This window comes from Lissotriton helveticus, chromosome 3_1 (assembly GCF_964261635.1).
Source record: "Lissotriton helveticus chromosome 3_1, aLisHel1.1, whole genome shotgun sequence".
NCBI classification, from domain to species: Eukaryota; Metazoa; Chordata; class Amphibia; order Caudata; family Salamandridae; genus Lissotriton; species Lissotriton helveticus.
In genome coordinates, this window is record NC_136061.1 from 113,551,857 (window position 1) to 113,566,245 (window position 14,389).

Here is a 14,389-nt window from a genome sequence, read left to right on the forward strand (position 1 = left end):
GACGTCTGGAGTGGGTGGGCACAAACTCCGCCGCATCTGAGTAGGCGAAAAATCCTATTTATTGGCTGTTGGTTAATCAAGCTTGAAGGACACTTAGGGGTCGATTAGGATGGCGGTTTTTCCGCATCCTCCGGGCCGGCGGAAGTGTCCGCCGGCCTGGAGGATGCGGAAAAACCGCGGCGGAGACTCCAAAGACCCACCGCCAAATTAGGATGGCTGGTGGGTCTGATAATCTGTCCGCCGCTTTTCCGCCGCGGTCGGAAGGCGACCGCGGCGGAAATGCACTAACATGTTGCGGTGTCTATCAGACACCGCCAGGCATATTAGGATGTCTGAAAATATATGCTTTTCCGCGGCGACTTTACCGCCGTGGAAAAGCATACGGACCTTCACTTCGGGGGCCCGTTGCGGGCCCCCTGGGTGAAGGTGGGGTGGGGGGTGCACATGGGGGGTACCTATGGTACCCCCCTGCATTTGCGTGCACAATGCAGCAGGCACCGCGCGGTGCCTGCCGCTTTGTGCACGCAAATGCTGTGCATGGATTTTTTACATTGCGGCGGATGCAGCTTGAAGCTGCACCCGCCGCAATGTTAGAGATGGAGGATGTGACCGCCACACTGGCGGTCACATCCTAATTTGATCGGAGGGAACGCCGCAGCCCATGCGGACGTTCCCTCCTCCTCAGGGGTCGCGGACTGACTCAAGTCCGTCCGCGATCCTAATCGACCCCTTAGTTCCTAAATTGTGCAATACACCTTCTCCTAGTTCCCTTGAAAAGTTATTACGTGTTCTAAACACACTGACTAACCAAGACATAGCCCCACTAGAGCAACCACTACCCCTCTCGGAGGACAAGGAAGATGCAAATGCAATACATATTGCGGCAAATGTTAGAAATGCTGTCACCCTGAAATTCTTTGCGCATGGTCTAACACCTAGGGGTGGCATAGTAGCTTTCGTGATTGAGGCACGCGAATCATACAGAACAGAGGTATTTTATTCATGGGTTATATTCTCAGCAGAAAATGCAGGAACTAAAACATTTAATTACCACACAGAAGATGAAGTACCAACAGAATATTGTCTGTATGAGGACATTGAAGTTCCGTTCACGTACCAGGAACACTTATACTGGTTTAAAGGCGCCCTTCCCCATACAAGAAGTAAAATAAGACTCAGTCCGCTCGGAAGAGAAGGAGCGACATGGCCAAAATTAGCGGCCTATACACCACATCTTGACATTGAAACAATGCCAGGAGGAAACGTACTTATACTTCACAAAGAATTAATAAACATTTACAGAACATGACTCAGTTCGTCATGAGGACAGTTACAGTCCAGCCAGCAACGGTTACAACAAATAAAACTCCAGTTCAAAATACAGCAACTAAAATAACACCACAAACGTTACACGCAGTAATGGGTAAAATTCCCACAAAACGTGAACAAATGCCTTTCTGGGTAGCTCAGAAAATAACACAGCTAGAAGCAGTTATCCCGAATACTAGCCCTTATGAAAAACACAGAATGTTGACAGTCTGCTTGCCCATGGGGATAACACCACACATAGAGGATTATACCTCTTGGGGTTCCGTTTTTGCTGCCATATATACCAGAACTCATGGTATCCCGTCTTTAGCAGTAATACCAGATGTATTAAGACAAATACAAAATGAGTACGGAGCAGAGACTAGTCTGAACCTAGGGATGAAATTACTAGGTAATTACGCCCAGATATCAGCAATAATATTAGAAAATATTAAAGGGGAGGCAGCATCAGTGGCTATCCACCAACACCTAAGGGTGTTCAATCCTTTACAACAGGAGCACGAACTACCTACAAATATTGAAACTGTGTATGCGTACACTTCACTTCAATTAAGCACATGAAGATAGCTCTTTTTATGTACTAGAGCAAATGGATTGGGAGAGCGCATGAACCTTATGATTGTAGAGTACATGCAGAGAGCAAAAACTAAACAGGTTCCTATAGCTAAAGCTCTACAAGAAATCATATGGTGATAAGACACCATTACCGGGGTGTCACCATTTGCTCTCTTAAAGGAAGACAACCCAAGACTAAGATCTCTTCTAACTGTCTTAAGGAAGAGAAGCAGGTGGTGTTCTTTAGGGAACATGTTTTGGGTAGGATTCAAACTCGCCAGGACAAGTGCAGGCGGAGGTACCACAGTAGAAACTGTAGAAAGGAATCTCATTTCAAGAAGGGAGAATGGGTGAAGATCAAAATACCTGAAGGAAGAACTAAAGGGAATAGTCACTTCTCTAAATTCATGAGGATAACATGGGTGGGGAAGAAACTTGTCACACTGGAGAGTGAACTAACCTGGGGAATTGACATGGACTCTAGAGTTACACAAGTTTCTGATTCATACCAACATGTGCAAGATTAACCTCTACAGAGCAAAGGAACCCCCATGGTAAAGAGGTAATAGAGGTAGAAGGGCACCATTGTGGCACAAAACATTTGAAATATATTAATGCTGTGTCCACGTCCTTGTATTCTCTGGTTCCTTTTCACAGTGTACATAGTCAACTATTTTTCCACTTGGTTAAATAGAGAGATGTGCTGTAAGGTCTTTGTCTAGACTGTACCATTGGTATCAAGTATTCTTTTTTCCGTTTCCATTGTTCCTTTGTTCCTTCCCCACCACCTCACCTGTGAACCACCATGGACTATTCCTTACAGTTGTGGGCTTGGGATTGAGTTAACATTCCAACTGGCATTTCTGTCCCGACTGAAGAGTTGATCTACTAAGAACCAGCTTGGCCTCATGAGTCTTTGTATCAGCAGGGATGCCTAAGACACTCCAGGAATTATTATGATTGGGTTGGATTTGAGGCCTTGGATGGATTAAGTCATAGAGGTCCACAATATGTCAGGAAACACTTCCATTATGCAGAGGCTAGCATTATCTCTGAGTTAGGCATCATCCATTGATGCCTACAATAGCCTAAACAATTCCACTGTTTCTCCAGGGCTAGCATTATACCAAGGATGCACATGAGATTGTGGATTATTCACAGACAAAAGCATAAAGTCTGAACTGCCAGAGGGAAAGTAAACCAGCACCTTGTTCTATACATACATTTTAAGTAATACAACCTAAATCAACAGGGTTTTTCCCAGATAAATAAAATTGAACTATTTAAACAACACCAAAACAACATGAAAATGAAGAGACTAACCAGTAAAATTCCCAAGTGAATTTACAAAAAAAAGTAGAAAAATGTAACAAATTAAACAAGTTGAAAAGTAAAAAGGGCCAGGAATCAACAAAAGCACAACAAAACACCAATGGTCAGCGGCGGCTCCTCCGCTAAGGCGGAGGAGCGTCGCCTCACTGCTCTCCGAGCTGTCCAAAAAGGAAAAATAAAATGATAGTAATGCAGCGTTATTATAATTTTATTTTTCCTACTGCAGTGGCTCAGCTTGTTTATGTGAAGGCGAGGCTGGCCTCCGTGATGCCTGAGCACTGCAGGGGTAGCAGTAGTGGGCACACTCTTTAAGTGCGCATGATGGTTGGCCGGCGTCTCGGGCTGGACAAACTGTCATTCACACTTGGCATGTTCTCCACCCCGGCTGCACTACAACCTGGGTGGAGAACAACCCCAGGCTCCCACTGCCTGTCGGAGTGCCGAACCAGGGCGCTCAGATCAATCACAATGCTGCACTGCAGTGTCCTGATTGGCTATGGGGAGCCTGGGAGTCCGGGTGCTTCCTGCTACCCTGCCAGGACTCCAGAAGAAAAATTATAAAAAGATGGACGTCCGAGGCGAGGTGGCCAGGTAAGTGTTTTTTTAAAAAACTAAATATTTTTCATCACCCCTCTCCCCGCCTCACCATTCCCGTCTGGTAGGAACCGCTACTGCCAATGGTGCAAGTGAAAAGGACTAAGACACCTTTTCAAGCTATCCATGACAGAGTGCAGGTCGGGTAACCTAGTGCCCCTTGCTTTGAGGAATATGACAGATTTGATGACTTTTAGAAGAAGTATTAAAACGTGGTTGTTTAATCAATAGATTCTTGCCGGTCACTTCAGGAGTATTCACCGAGCGCCAGGACACTCCCGGGTAATAGCGCGCTGTATAAATGCCAAAATAAATAAAATAAATAAATTAAAATTACTTTGAGTCTAATGCAGGAAGGAGCACTTCCGATCCTGTTACTACAGAGACAATCCCTTTCCATATCTCATATGTCTCACTGCGGAACTAAACACGTCATAGCATTAGAGGTTGGAAGGCACTGCTTAAATTTGGCTTAGCTAAAGTAAAATACAAACAATTAAACATGTCAAAAACTATTATGTGTACTTGTTTTGGCTGCACCATCTGCCATCAGCATCTGGGCAGCAGCACAGCCTCAGTGTCAAGTTTTCAAAGTCACCCATCTGGCAGGGGGTGAAGCCAGTCTGCAGTCTGTGTGTCACATGTGATTTCTAGGCCACTGCTGTCCTTTCAGCACCACATCAGTGGGGCCTTACCTAACAGACAGATGAGCAAAAAGAGACTGGCAAATTATGCACATGCATTAGGAGAGTTTTTGCAGTCTACTAGAACGCAGATTGAAGGATACCAGTCAATCCAGTAGCATAAAAGAAAATAATCTTCAAGATCATAGAGAAAGGTGCCTTCCCCCCCAGGGGATATCCCGCCCTGGATCCATTGTGCCTTGATGTAATGTGGATTACTGCAGATCTGAGTTTTTGACTCTTGCCATTGAAACAGAGATCTATGCAATAGTGTTCAGTGTTTACCTCTTTCGGCCTTAAGTATGGAGATATCCAATAGGAGCAATGCTGCTCACCTTTAAACTCTTAGAGGGGTGGGGTGAGTGGCATTCGAAGGCCAGAACTGGCAACCTGTTCCGCATGCACTATAGAAAATAGTCACAAAATAATGGATTTTTAGCACTATTTCTCTAAAAAAGCCAAATTTTCCATCCTTCTGTCCCTTGGACGGAGATTATCAGCCACATGTTAAGACTAACAGCCAGATTCATGAAAGCAAAATAGGCTCGCAAAGGGCCAGATTCTGAGAATATGGTCACTAAAATAGCAAATATATTCTTCCATGTCATGGATACCCATCACACAGCCTGCTAACTACTCGATAACGGGGATGCAAATACTAGCAATGGCTCCTTTTTTGTCCTGGATGTTGTGCCCATCCAAAGCCAAGGATGCACACAAGAAGCCTAAAAATGACTCTTGATGCCAGAGCCGCTAAGCAGCTACTAGGAGTGCTCACAGTATATCACAAAGATGGCCACTGTGTGCAAAGATAGCCATTACATCCTGTTGGGGAACATCTCCAAGCCACGTGGCACAGCACTTCTCTAGGTCTGAGATCAGGAGGCAGAGGCTAAATGTCCTTTTTTAAACCCTGGAATTAGCCATGGTAATATACTTATTAACTTGCATAGTATGTTCAAGGAATTTCAAATAAGGGTGGAAACTTTTCGCTTCTGTCTCACAAATTCATTATTTCAGTCAGTTAGAGAATAGCTTATTTCAGGTGAAAGCCCTAAAACACATACCTTAAAACATCAATATTACAACAATTCATCAAACAATATTAAAATAATTAAAATGAGCGGTGACATTTAGACTACTCAACCCATCATCACATATAAAGTCTGAGAAATATCTACTTGTTTCTAACTGTAGAAAACAGTTCTACTTAAAACACTATGAATCATATCACACATTGCTCTTCAAAATGTTAGTGTACTTTACTGAAATTAGTACAACTTTAGAAACTGTCAGACGAGATAAGGGTTGTTGGCTATAGTAAAATACTAAAAATGGCCTACATAAATGGTAGGTCTGTGCAATATTATAACTAAAAATAGGTAAACCTAAGACATTTGCCATGTCTACTTGGGTGGCGCAAAATGTGCCATGCTAATGTCACTGGTGCATTTTTGTACTTAAAATAAATGAACAAAACACGTCATTTCCCTCATGTGACTAAGTGTTCAGGATTCCCAGATGCCCTGGAAGTCCCAATGAGGGATCATTAGAAGCTTCAAGCCCAGTCAGGGCTCCAGGAGGCCTGAACTAGTCTCTCAAAAGTCCCCCTCTGTCACTTGGTGTGCATGGATTACAAGAATGGATAGTGCTCTGGCAGGCTTTGGGTGAAGACATAAGGACCTGGGTTCTGTGTGCCAGCCCACCATGCCATAAAGTGCCCGGCAAGAGCACTCTCCAATAGCTGGATGAAGAAGCTCTGACTGCAACCCGGGTGAAAGCTCCACTTGGTGCCTTGAGGGAGAACCCCCACTTTGGGCTCCAATATTTGGCAGCTATATTGCAAAGTATCCATTTTAGAGTCCTACAGGCACTGGGAGGGCTAGGCCTGCTTGGCTGGGTTAAGAAGCCGAGAACTGGCTCCGGGTCAGAGGTCTAGCTTGACTAGGGGTGGAAACCTCTATCTCTGAGCTCCATTCTCCCACCCATCGGGTCTCAAACTGCCCTGGAAGCAGTTCCATAGCTGAGAGGAGGGCTCTCTTGCTTGGCCGGGTAAAGAAAACTGGACTAGATCTGTGTCGGAGTTCTAGCTGTCCTGGAAATTGTAGTCTACATCCCTCATTCCCGAGCTCCATTCTCCAGCCTATCATGTCGCAAAGAGTCCTGGATCCATAGGCACCAGTAGTGCTACCCTGCTTCCCCAGGTGAACAAACTCTGACCGGGCCCTGATTCTGACCACTGGTTGACTATGGTTTACAGTCCCCTATCCTGGACTCCATTATCCTGCCCAGCACGTCACATACTAACCTGGACGGGGAACTGCAGGCACAAGGAGGGCTCTTCTGCTTAGTCAGGTGAAAAAGCGCTGATCAAGCTCTGGGTCAGAGCAACAGCTGGCCCTGGGTTGGAAGCCCAGGCCCTGGCCACCATTATTTAGCCGCTGTGTCACAAGGTCATTTACTGTTTTAAATAAAATACCTTAAAATCAATTTTATTTAAAACCTGATGCTACGAGCACCACCCCAAATACGGCTGTAGGGGAGACCACACCTGATGAGAGCGGGGAAGATCCTCTCCCTTAGTTTGAAGCTACACGGTCTGGGAGCTACCTAAATCACATATAATGTACCCAGCGAAATAATAGATAACTGTAAATGTCTACTCTGCATATTAGTCTAGATTGTGTTGTATAATCGCCTATATTTTGCCAATGTTATTTGACCTGTAACTGACTCATCGATATATGTCACACTCGCTGCTAAACTGATAACTACTGCCTGTAACTTCCGTCTGAACTGCTAGCACACTGTATGTTGTGTTTGGTTGTTAATGCAATTTGAAAACAATAAAAAATAAACATTTAAAAAAAATGTTTATTTAAAACCTATATTCTGACCAGTTTCTAGGCACATATCTCTTCCAGGATTTGGTCTATGACCCTGGAAAGGGTGTATTGCTGCAACCCTACAGCCCATGTACTTGGATCTGGCCCACTCGGGTCAGGTCGCTTGGGAATGCAGGCCAAAGCAGGTGGTAAACCCCATCTAAGATGTGTATCAGTAATCTCTGATAAAGTTGAAGTTAGAGGGCAGGGTCTTCATATAATAGTCAGGAGTCACTCAGATAGGAGGTGAGTCTTTATTTCATGGTAGGTCCTTAGCTTACAACAATAGGTGGTAAGTCCTGTCTGGTCTCCATCCTCCCTCCAAACTGTCTCTCTCAAGCTTCCGTTTGCTGACCGCACACCCACATTCTATTACATCAGTCACTCTTACTATTCCAGACAGCAGCTCAGACACAACGGGAATGAGGGCACACAGGATGCTACAAACCACCCCTTCTTACAAACATCAATGCAACATGTTGTGATATGTCTTTAAATAAAATGTGTTGTGGGTGGTGAACAACAATTAGAATGTTTGCAGATCATCAGCACTAGGAATTTCAGTCTGTTGGATCCAGGTGTTAAAATGGCTGATGGTGGAATAAACTGGAGCATCTCACCTATGAAATGATGATTACGCTCTTGAATAGCGCACGACTACCCGTAGGCATCTCGGCGCTTGCTTAGCGAACCCGTCCTGGTATTCCCCTGTGAGATACCCCGGCAGGGTGTCCACAAGGTGAAAGCCAGGCATCCCGCCGCGAGGGGCCGTAGTGGAGATTAAGCAAGCTATTGCCCAGAGTCGCAGAGTGTGACCCCGTGAGTTGAGTAGGCACCGGAACGAGAATTATCAAGTCCGTGGGATTTTTGAGCCCGAGACCCGCCGAGGCGGGGAATCGAACCCTGGCCCACGGCTGATCTCAGCTTCTGGGTCTGCCGCCTCTAACCACTGAGCCACGCTTCTCAGTGGCTCACCTATCACAGCCCATGAACTCAGCATGAGCTCTTTCTTCAGTTAATTTCATAACATTTCCACATTAACCTCTTCCATGCGGGGCTGTTTCCCCTGCTGTGCTGGGGGCCGGGGGGCGCGCACAGCGCCCCCATGCTCATGACAAACTCAGCTCGTCATGAGCTACGGCGCTCCGGTGCTCAAGACGAGCTGAGCTCGTCATGGCCACACCCGTTCCAATGGAACGCTCAGCACTGCAGGGGATTCGGCCCAGTGTGCGAGCGTTCCACGGAACGGGCGCGGTCATGACGAGCTCAGCTCGTCATAAGCACCGGTGCGCCGTAGCTCATGACGAGCTGAACTCGTCATGAGCGCTGAAGGGGTTAACAATAAATAAATTAATAAATAATAATACAGCATCAATTTTCGAGACTAAGAAGATAGCAAGGAAGGCCATAACACAATGCCGTTGGAAAAAAGGTTTGCTGCATGTAGGATTCTACACTAATGTGGGAAGGCTGAGCATGTGGGCCATGCAGTGACTGACCTGACATTACCCACATATTTCTATCAAACACAACCTGATCCATATACATTACAATGTGCTTTTAAGTCAGCTTCTCCTCCTTTTTCTTGGCTGATTCACTTTCCATTATTAACTGATTAAGTTATGAAATTCCATTGTATGAGGGCATAGCTTTCAGCCTATGATGCCTTCATTTCCTCCACATGTGCGTTACGTGGGTCTATCCTCCCAGATGGATTGGGATGTTGCTTAACTTGGTCAATGTGGCATGTCGCTGACAATATCTCATGGATCCGTGAAATGCAAACTTAAGTATTTATCACTGACACACATGTTGACTCAGAGGTTTCCACAGTGGTTCATATCTCAGTTTACCCAGATTTGGAGATTGTCAATGGAGTCCTTCACCAACAGCTTTGATCAGTGACATAAACATTTTGACTTAGGCATTTCCACAGTGTCATTTTTCACTTTGCGCATGTTTCGAGCTCGTAGGTGAAACCCCTCACCAACAGTGGCACACACGCAGTCTCATATCTACTCATTATTTTTTTTTTAAAACAAACTTTATTCGGTTTTCCTTTACAAAACACATGAGCTTCCATATTTGTTTTGGATATTACATTCAGGTATACAGCGTTGTAACTCTTCAAGGATATAGTATGTCATAGTCGCAACCCGGTCTACTCCGTCCAGGTCCGCATCTCCAACTTCTTCAGTAGTATTGTCCACAAAGCACATTTTTCTAAGCCGGTACAACCTTTAACTCTATCCCGGAGGTCAAGTCCACGCTGCTCTAAGGTTGTTCATATTCTTACTCCTCGCCTCCCCTACTAAGGCCCCTAAAAACAACTCCTCCCCCTTATTCCCCCCTTCCCTATTTCCCCCTCCGCCCCCCCCCCCCCTCAGACATGTTGCTCTTCTCCATATCTCTCTTGTCGCCCAACAGGCATTCCTACCACCCATCGAAATCCTTATGTCAGTAATCAGGGTTCCAGCCAGGGGGATGCTATTGCTTCACCCAACACAGTCTCATATCTACTCATAGGAATTTTTATGGGAATTCATGTCAGTGTTCAAGTTATGAGACACACACACTTGAACCATGTGGAACGTGAAATAAAACTCTCTAGGAAAATTTAAACATGCATCTTATTTTTATATTTTGCATTATTCCGTATTTGCTGTGTTTTTGTTAAAATGGAAAGCCTGAGTGCCCCCACCCCATCATTCATTCTGGTTGAAGTAAATCTCCAATCAAGTGTAAAACTTGGCTTAGGGTCTTTACTAAATACTTCAGTACAATTGGGGGTAACGGATATGGCCGATAAAAAATAAGGGCTTTACTGGAGCATAATTTAGGCTTCGAGGACCAGGCAATCTACGTGCTTTCACCATCTTGTGAATTGTCCAATAAAGAAGATGGACTAGAGGATTATTAGAAAACTAGAAAATCATTTCATGGTCCTTGTCATTTTTTTAAATTATGTTTTTTATCTCTTTTTATTGAAACAAAGATAAACATACATGACATCAGGTGACATAGTTCAGAATCATACAGGACAATAATCAACGTTCCATTCTGCAAAATATATCGCAAGTTTTACAAGCAGTGGATCAAAGGGATCCGTGCTTAATAACCTCCACGGGACTCGTCAGGGGGTACAAATATCTCCTCTATAGTGGTTCCATGCCTCCCAGATCTTGCCCCACTTCCCGGGACAGCCCCAGGCAGAATAAACTGCTCTTTCCCTGAACATGCACCAATCCAAATTCTCCCTCCATTTCTCCACCTCAGGCGGCTGACAGGCTCCCCATAATTGTGCAATATTGCGCTTCGCAAACATGAATGTCAGCGTCGCCCATTGTTTTTTGTACACATTGAGGTCAGTTGGTTCCCAGACATTGAAAATGCACCTTGGAGCTTCCAACTGCATTTCTGTGCCCAGGACTATTGCAACGTGCTATGGACTCTCCCCCAGAACTCCTGTACTCTTGTGCAGTGCCACAAAATATGCATGAATGTCTCCAGTTCTCCACACCCCATCCTGCACTCCCCATCCACCGAGCGGCCCATTTGGGCCAATCGGGGTCCCGTGACATATGACCTGTGTAAAATCTTAAGCTGCACCAAACGGAGCCGCATTGGAATTGCCACGACCCTCGGGGACTATGTCGCCTCTCGCCAATCCTCATCATCCAGCTCCAACCCATCCTCCTGCCAATGTCTTCTGAGAACTACTAGTGGGTCTTCCGAATTATTGATTAACTTCTTATATATCAGGGACATAGTTTTCCCACGAAGATGTCCGTCTAACACTCTATCTTCTAGAGGAGAGGCGTCTGGAAGCGCCGTGCCCCTGTTAATATGCGTAAGCAACGTAAGCTGCACCTGCAGATAACGAAAATATTCACTGTCACTAGGTGATATTGTAGCTTAGGGGAGGCAAATGTATGTATCGTGCCGTCCCCCAGACATCCTTTATGCGCATTATGCCTATGAGGTCCCACTTATCAAAACCTTTCGACTTCCATAAATTACCCAATTTCTCCGAACTCCACAAAGGGGTGGAGAGAGTGAGCTTCCCTTCCCACTTAAGGTGCCATACCTGGATGGCGTGCGCCGTGGGTCCTGTGAGAGGGAAACCTGCGGGGACTGGCGTAAAGTGCTCCAGTGTATTCGCTCCCTGGCATTAGCCAAAGGTCCATGGCATAGCCAGGGTCGCTCGGGACACCATATATCCCGTGGTTGATCGCCGCTAACTGAGAGGCCCAATAATACTTCCTGAGGTCTGGGAGGCCTATGCCCCCATCATACCAAGGAAGGGTGAGCTTGGAAAATGCTATGCGGGGTGTACCATTCCAAAGTAACTGTCTCTGGAGTGACTCTATTTCTTTGAAATAGGCCGCTGGGACAGGGTCCATCGCGTTCTGCAATGTGCACAGGAACCTGGGCAGGGCCAACATCTTAAAAAGTACCGCCCTCCCCAGAAGGGAGAGTGGGAGCGCCTTCCAGCGAGCTACGTCGTTCCTGAATCGCACCAGTGGGGGAGACAAGTTATTGGCGTAGCGGAGCTTAGGGTCCAAGGTGATGTAGACACCGAGATATCTAAAGCCCAGTTGGGCGACCTGTATCGGGCAGTCGCTCGGGACGACCGATGAGTCCCCTGCAAGGACGAAGAGAACCGACATGGACCAATTAATGGCAAAGCCCGAGTACCTTCGAAAAATGTCCAACACATCCAAGAAACAGCTCAGAGACCTTATCGGGTTGGTGAGGTAAAGCAGGATGTCGTCGGTGTAGAGTGAGATTTTATCTTCCCACTCCAAAGTCCATCTCATCCCTCGTATGGTAAGGTCCTGCTGGACCCATGCCGCCAATGGCTCCAGGGCAAGGGCAAACAGGAGTGGAGACAAGGGGCACCCCTGTCTGGTCCCCCTGCCCAGGGAAAAATCGGGGACTTGCGGTTGTTCACCACCACCCGGGCCAATGGAGCAGAGTACAAAAGGAGCACCCAGTCACCAAAAGCCGGTCCAAAGCCTAGCTTCTCCAGCACCGCAAAAAGATAAGGCCATTCGACTATGTCAAATGCCATAGTGGCATCTAATGACACCACCACCGCCGGTTCCTGGATAGTCGCGGCTCGGCCCATGACCCCATAGAGTCAGCGCAGGTTAAGAGCGGTATTGCGGTGCGGCATAAATCCCGACTGGTCTGGGTGCACCAACGTGGTAATGACCTTGGACAACCTCGTAGCCAGCAACTTTGCCAGGACCTTAGGCTCGACATTTAAAAGCGATATAGGCCTATACGACGAACAGCACGCCCTGGGTTTACCCTCCTTGTGGATGACCGCTATGTTGGCAACACGCTGGTCATACGGGAGTTGCCCCCTTTCCTTACTTTCGGTGAACATAGAGCGCAGGAATGGAGCCAGTCTATTGGAACTCAGTTTGTAGAGCTCGACGGAATGCCGTTCGGTCCCGAGGCCTTGCCAGAGTGCACTCCTCTGATAGCCTGGGCTACCTCGTCGTTCGTGAGTGGGGAGTCTAAGTATTTACTTTCCTCAGTAGAGAGCGTGGGCAGTTGAATGTCCCTAATCATTCCCCTGTTGTCCTCCACCGTATAGGCCCCGTCAGATCGATATATCTCCCTATAATGGTCTGCAAACTTGTCAGCAATGGACTGTGGATCGGTGATCTTTTCAGAGTCAGCCCCCTGCAATTCCGGTACCAGCCGAGATGCCCATTCTTTTCAGTTTTCCCGCTTTGTCCCCGAGCTCATATATCCTACTCTGGGTCTCACCATACTGCGCCCTAGCCCCCTCCCAGCGAGGCTCCCAAACTCGTCCTGACGTAGCCTAAGTCGGTGAAGACCTTCAGGGGAGACTGCTTGAGATGCTTCATTGTCGAGGGCTAGTACTGCCTCCTCCGCCTTCACCAACTCGGCCTGCCGCTCCCTCTTTTCCTGCACTATCCAGGAAAGAACCTCTCCCCTGAACACAGATTTGAACGCCCCCACAGGGTCTGTGCCGATTCCAACGTGCCCTGGTTATCTTGGAAGTAACTATCCATAACTTTGAATATATTTTTCTTGATCGCTGGATCTCTCAAGTGCCAAGGGCTGATGGGGGCTATCTTTATGGCAGTAACCTGATTGAGGTCCAGCTGTAACCAGACTGGCGAATGGTCTGAAATGCCCCTCCCCATGTGCTGCACCTCCCGTATTGCGTATGCCAGGGCAGCTGGGACTAAAATATAGTCTATCCTGGACAGACTGTGATGCGCAGCCGACACATGTGTATACTGCACTCCACCTAAGTTATGTAACCGCCAACCATCCACCAGTCCCGTTGTATCAAGGAAGTCGGGAAGCCACCTCGCGCAGCCGCAGCGGTCTTGCCCAGTGTCCATCCTTCCCGCCATCTACCATAGCATTAAAATCCCCGCCTAAGCCCAAAGTGCCCAAGAGCAACGTTAGCAAAATGGCACCTAGATCACGGAATGTGTCCGTCTGTAAACCCGGCAGGACAGAAATGGAAATGAAGGTGGCAGTCTTTCCCTCCCACTGGCCCGAGATTCCAACATATCTGCCCCGCTGTTCAGACCATGTGGCTTTAATAGTCAGGGAAAAGGAGTTTTTAAGTAAAATGCCGACCCCCCTAGACCCTGATGTGAACCTGTGCCACCAACTTATACCCCTATGGAGGGCCATACATCTATTCCCAATCAGGTGTGTCTCCTGCAACAGCACCAAATCTGGGGAGTGGCGTCTAATAAACTGGCTAACCATCCCCCTTTTAATTTTTTCGCCCAGCCCATTCACAATCCAGCTGAGAACTTTGATCCCCAATCCCCTCTTACCATTGGACATTGGGCTGTCATGGAAGCATCACGTTGTTGTCTCCTGAAGTCATAAACATAAAACTAAAACTAAACATGCCCAAACACACCTTGGCCATGAGAACCCGGAGCCCCATCCAACCCCGCCCCCCACACCCCACCCTGCACCCCTGCTTGTGGCTTCCGCCCA

General features: G+C 46.9%; 1 protein-coding gene across 1 annotated transcript in view; it reads right to left on the bottom strand.

Moving 5' to 3' along the window:
* PITPNM3 (PITPNM family member 3) overlaps positions 1-14,389 on the bottom strand; it is a 1,384,705-nt gene that overhangs the window by 1,345,574 nt on the left and 24,742 nt on the right. The window lies entirely within an intron of this gene.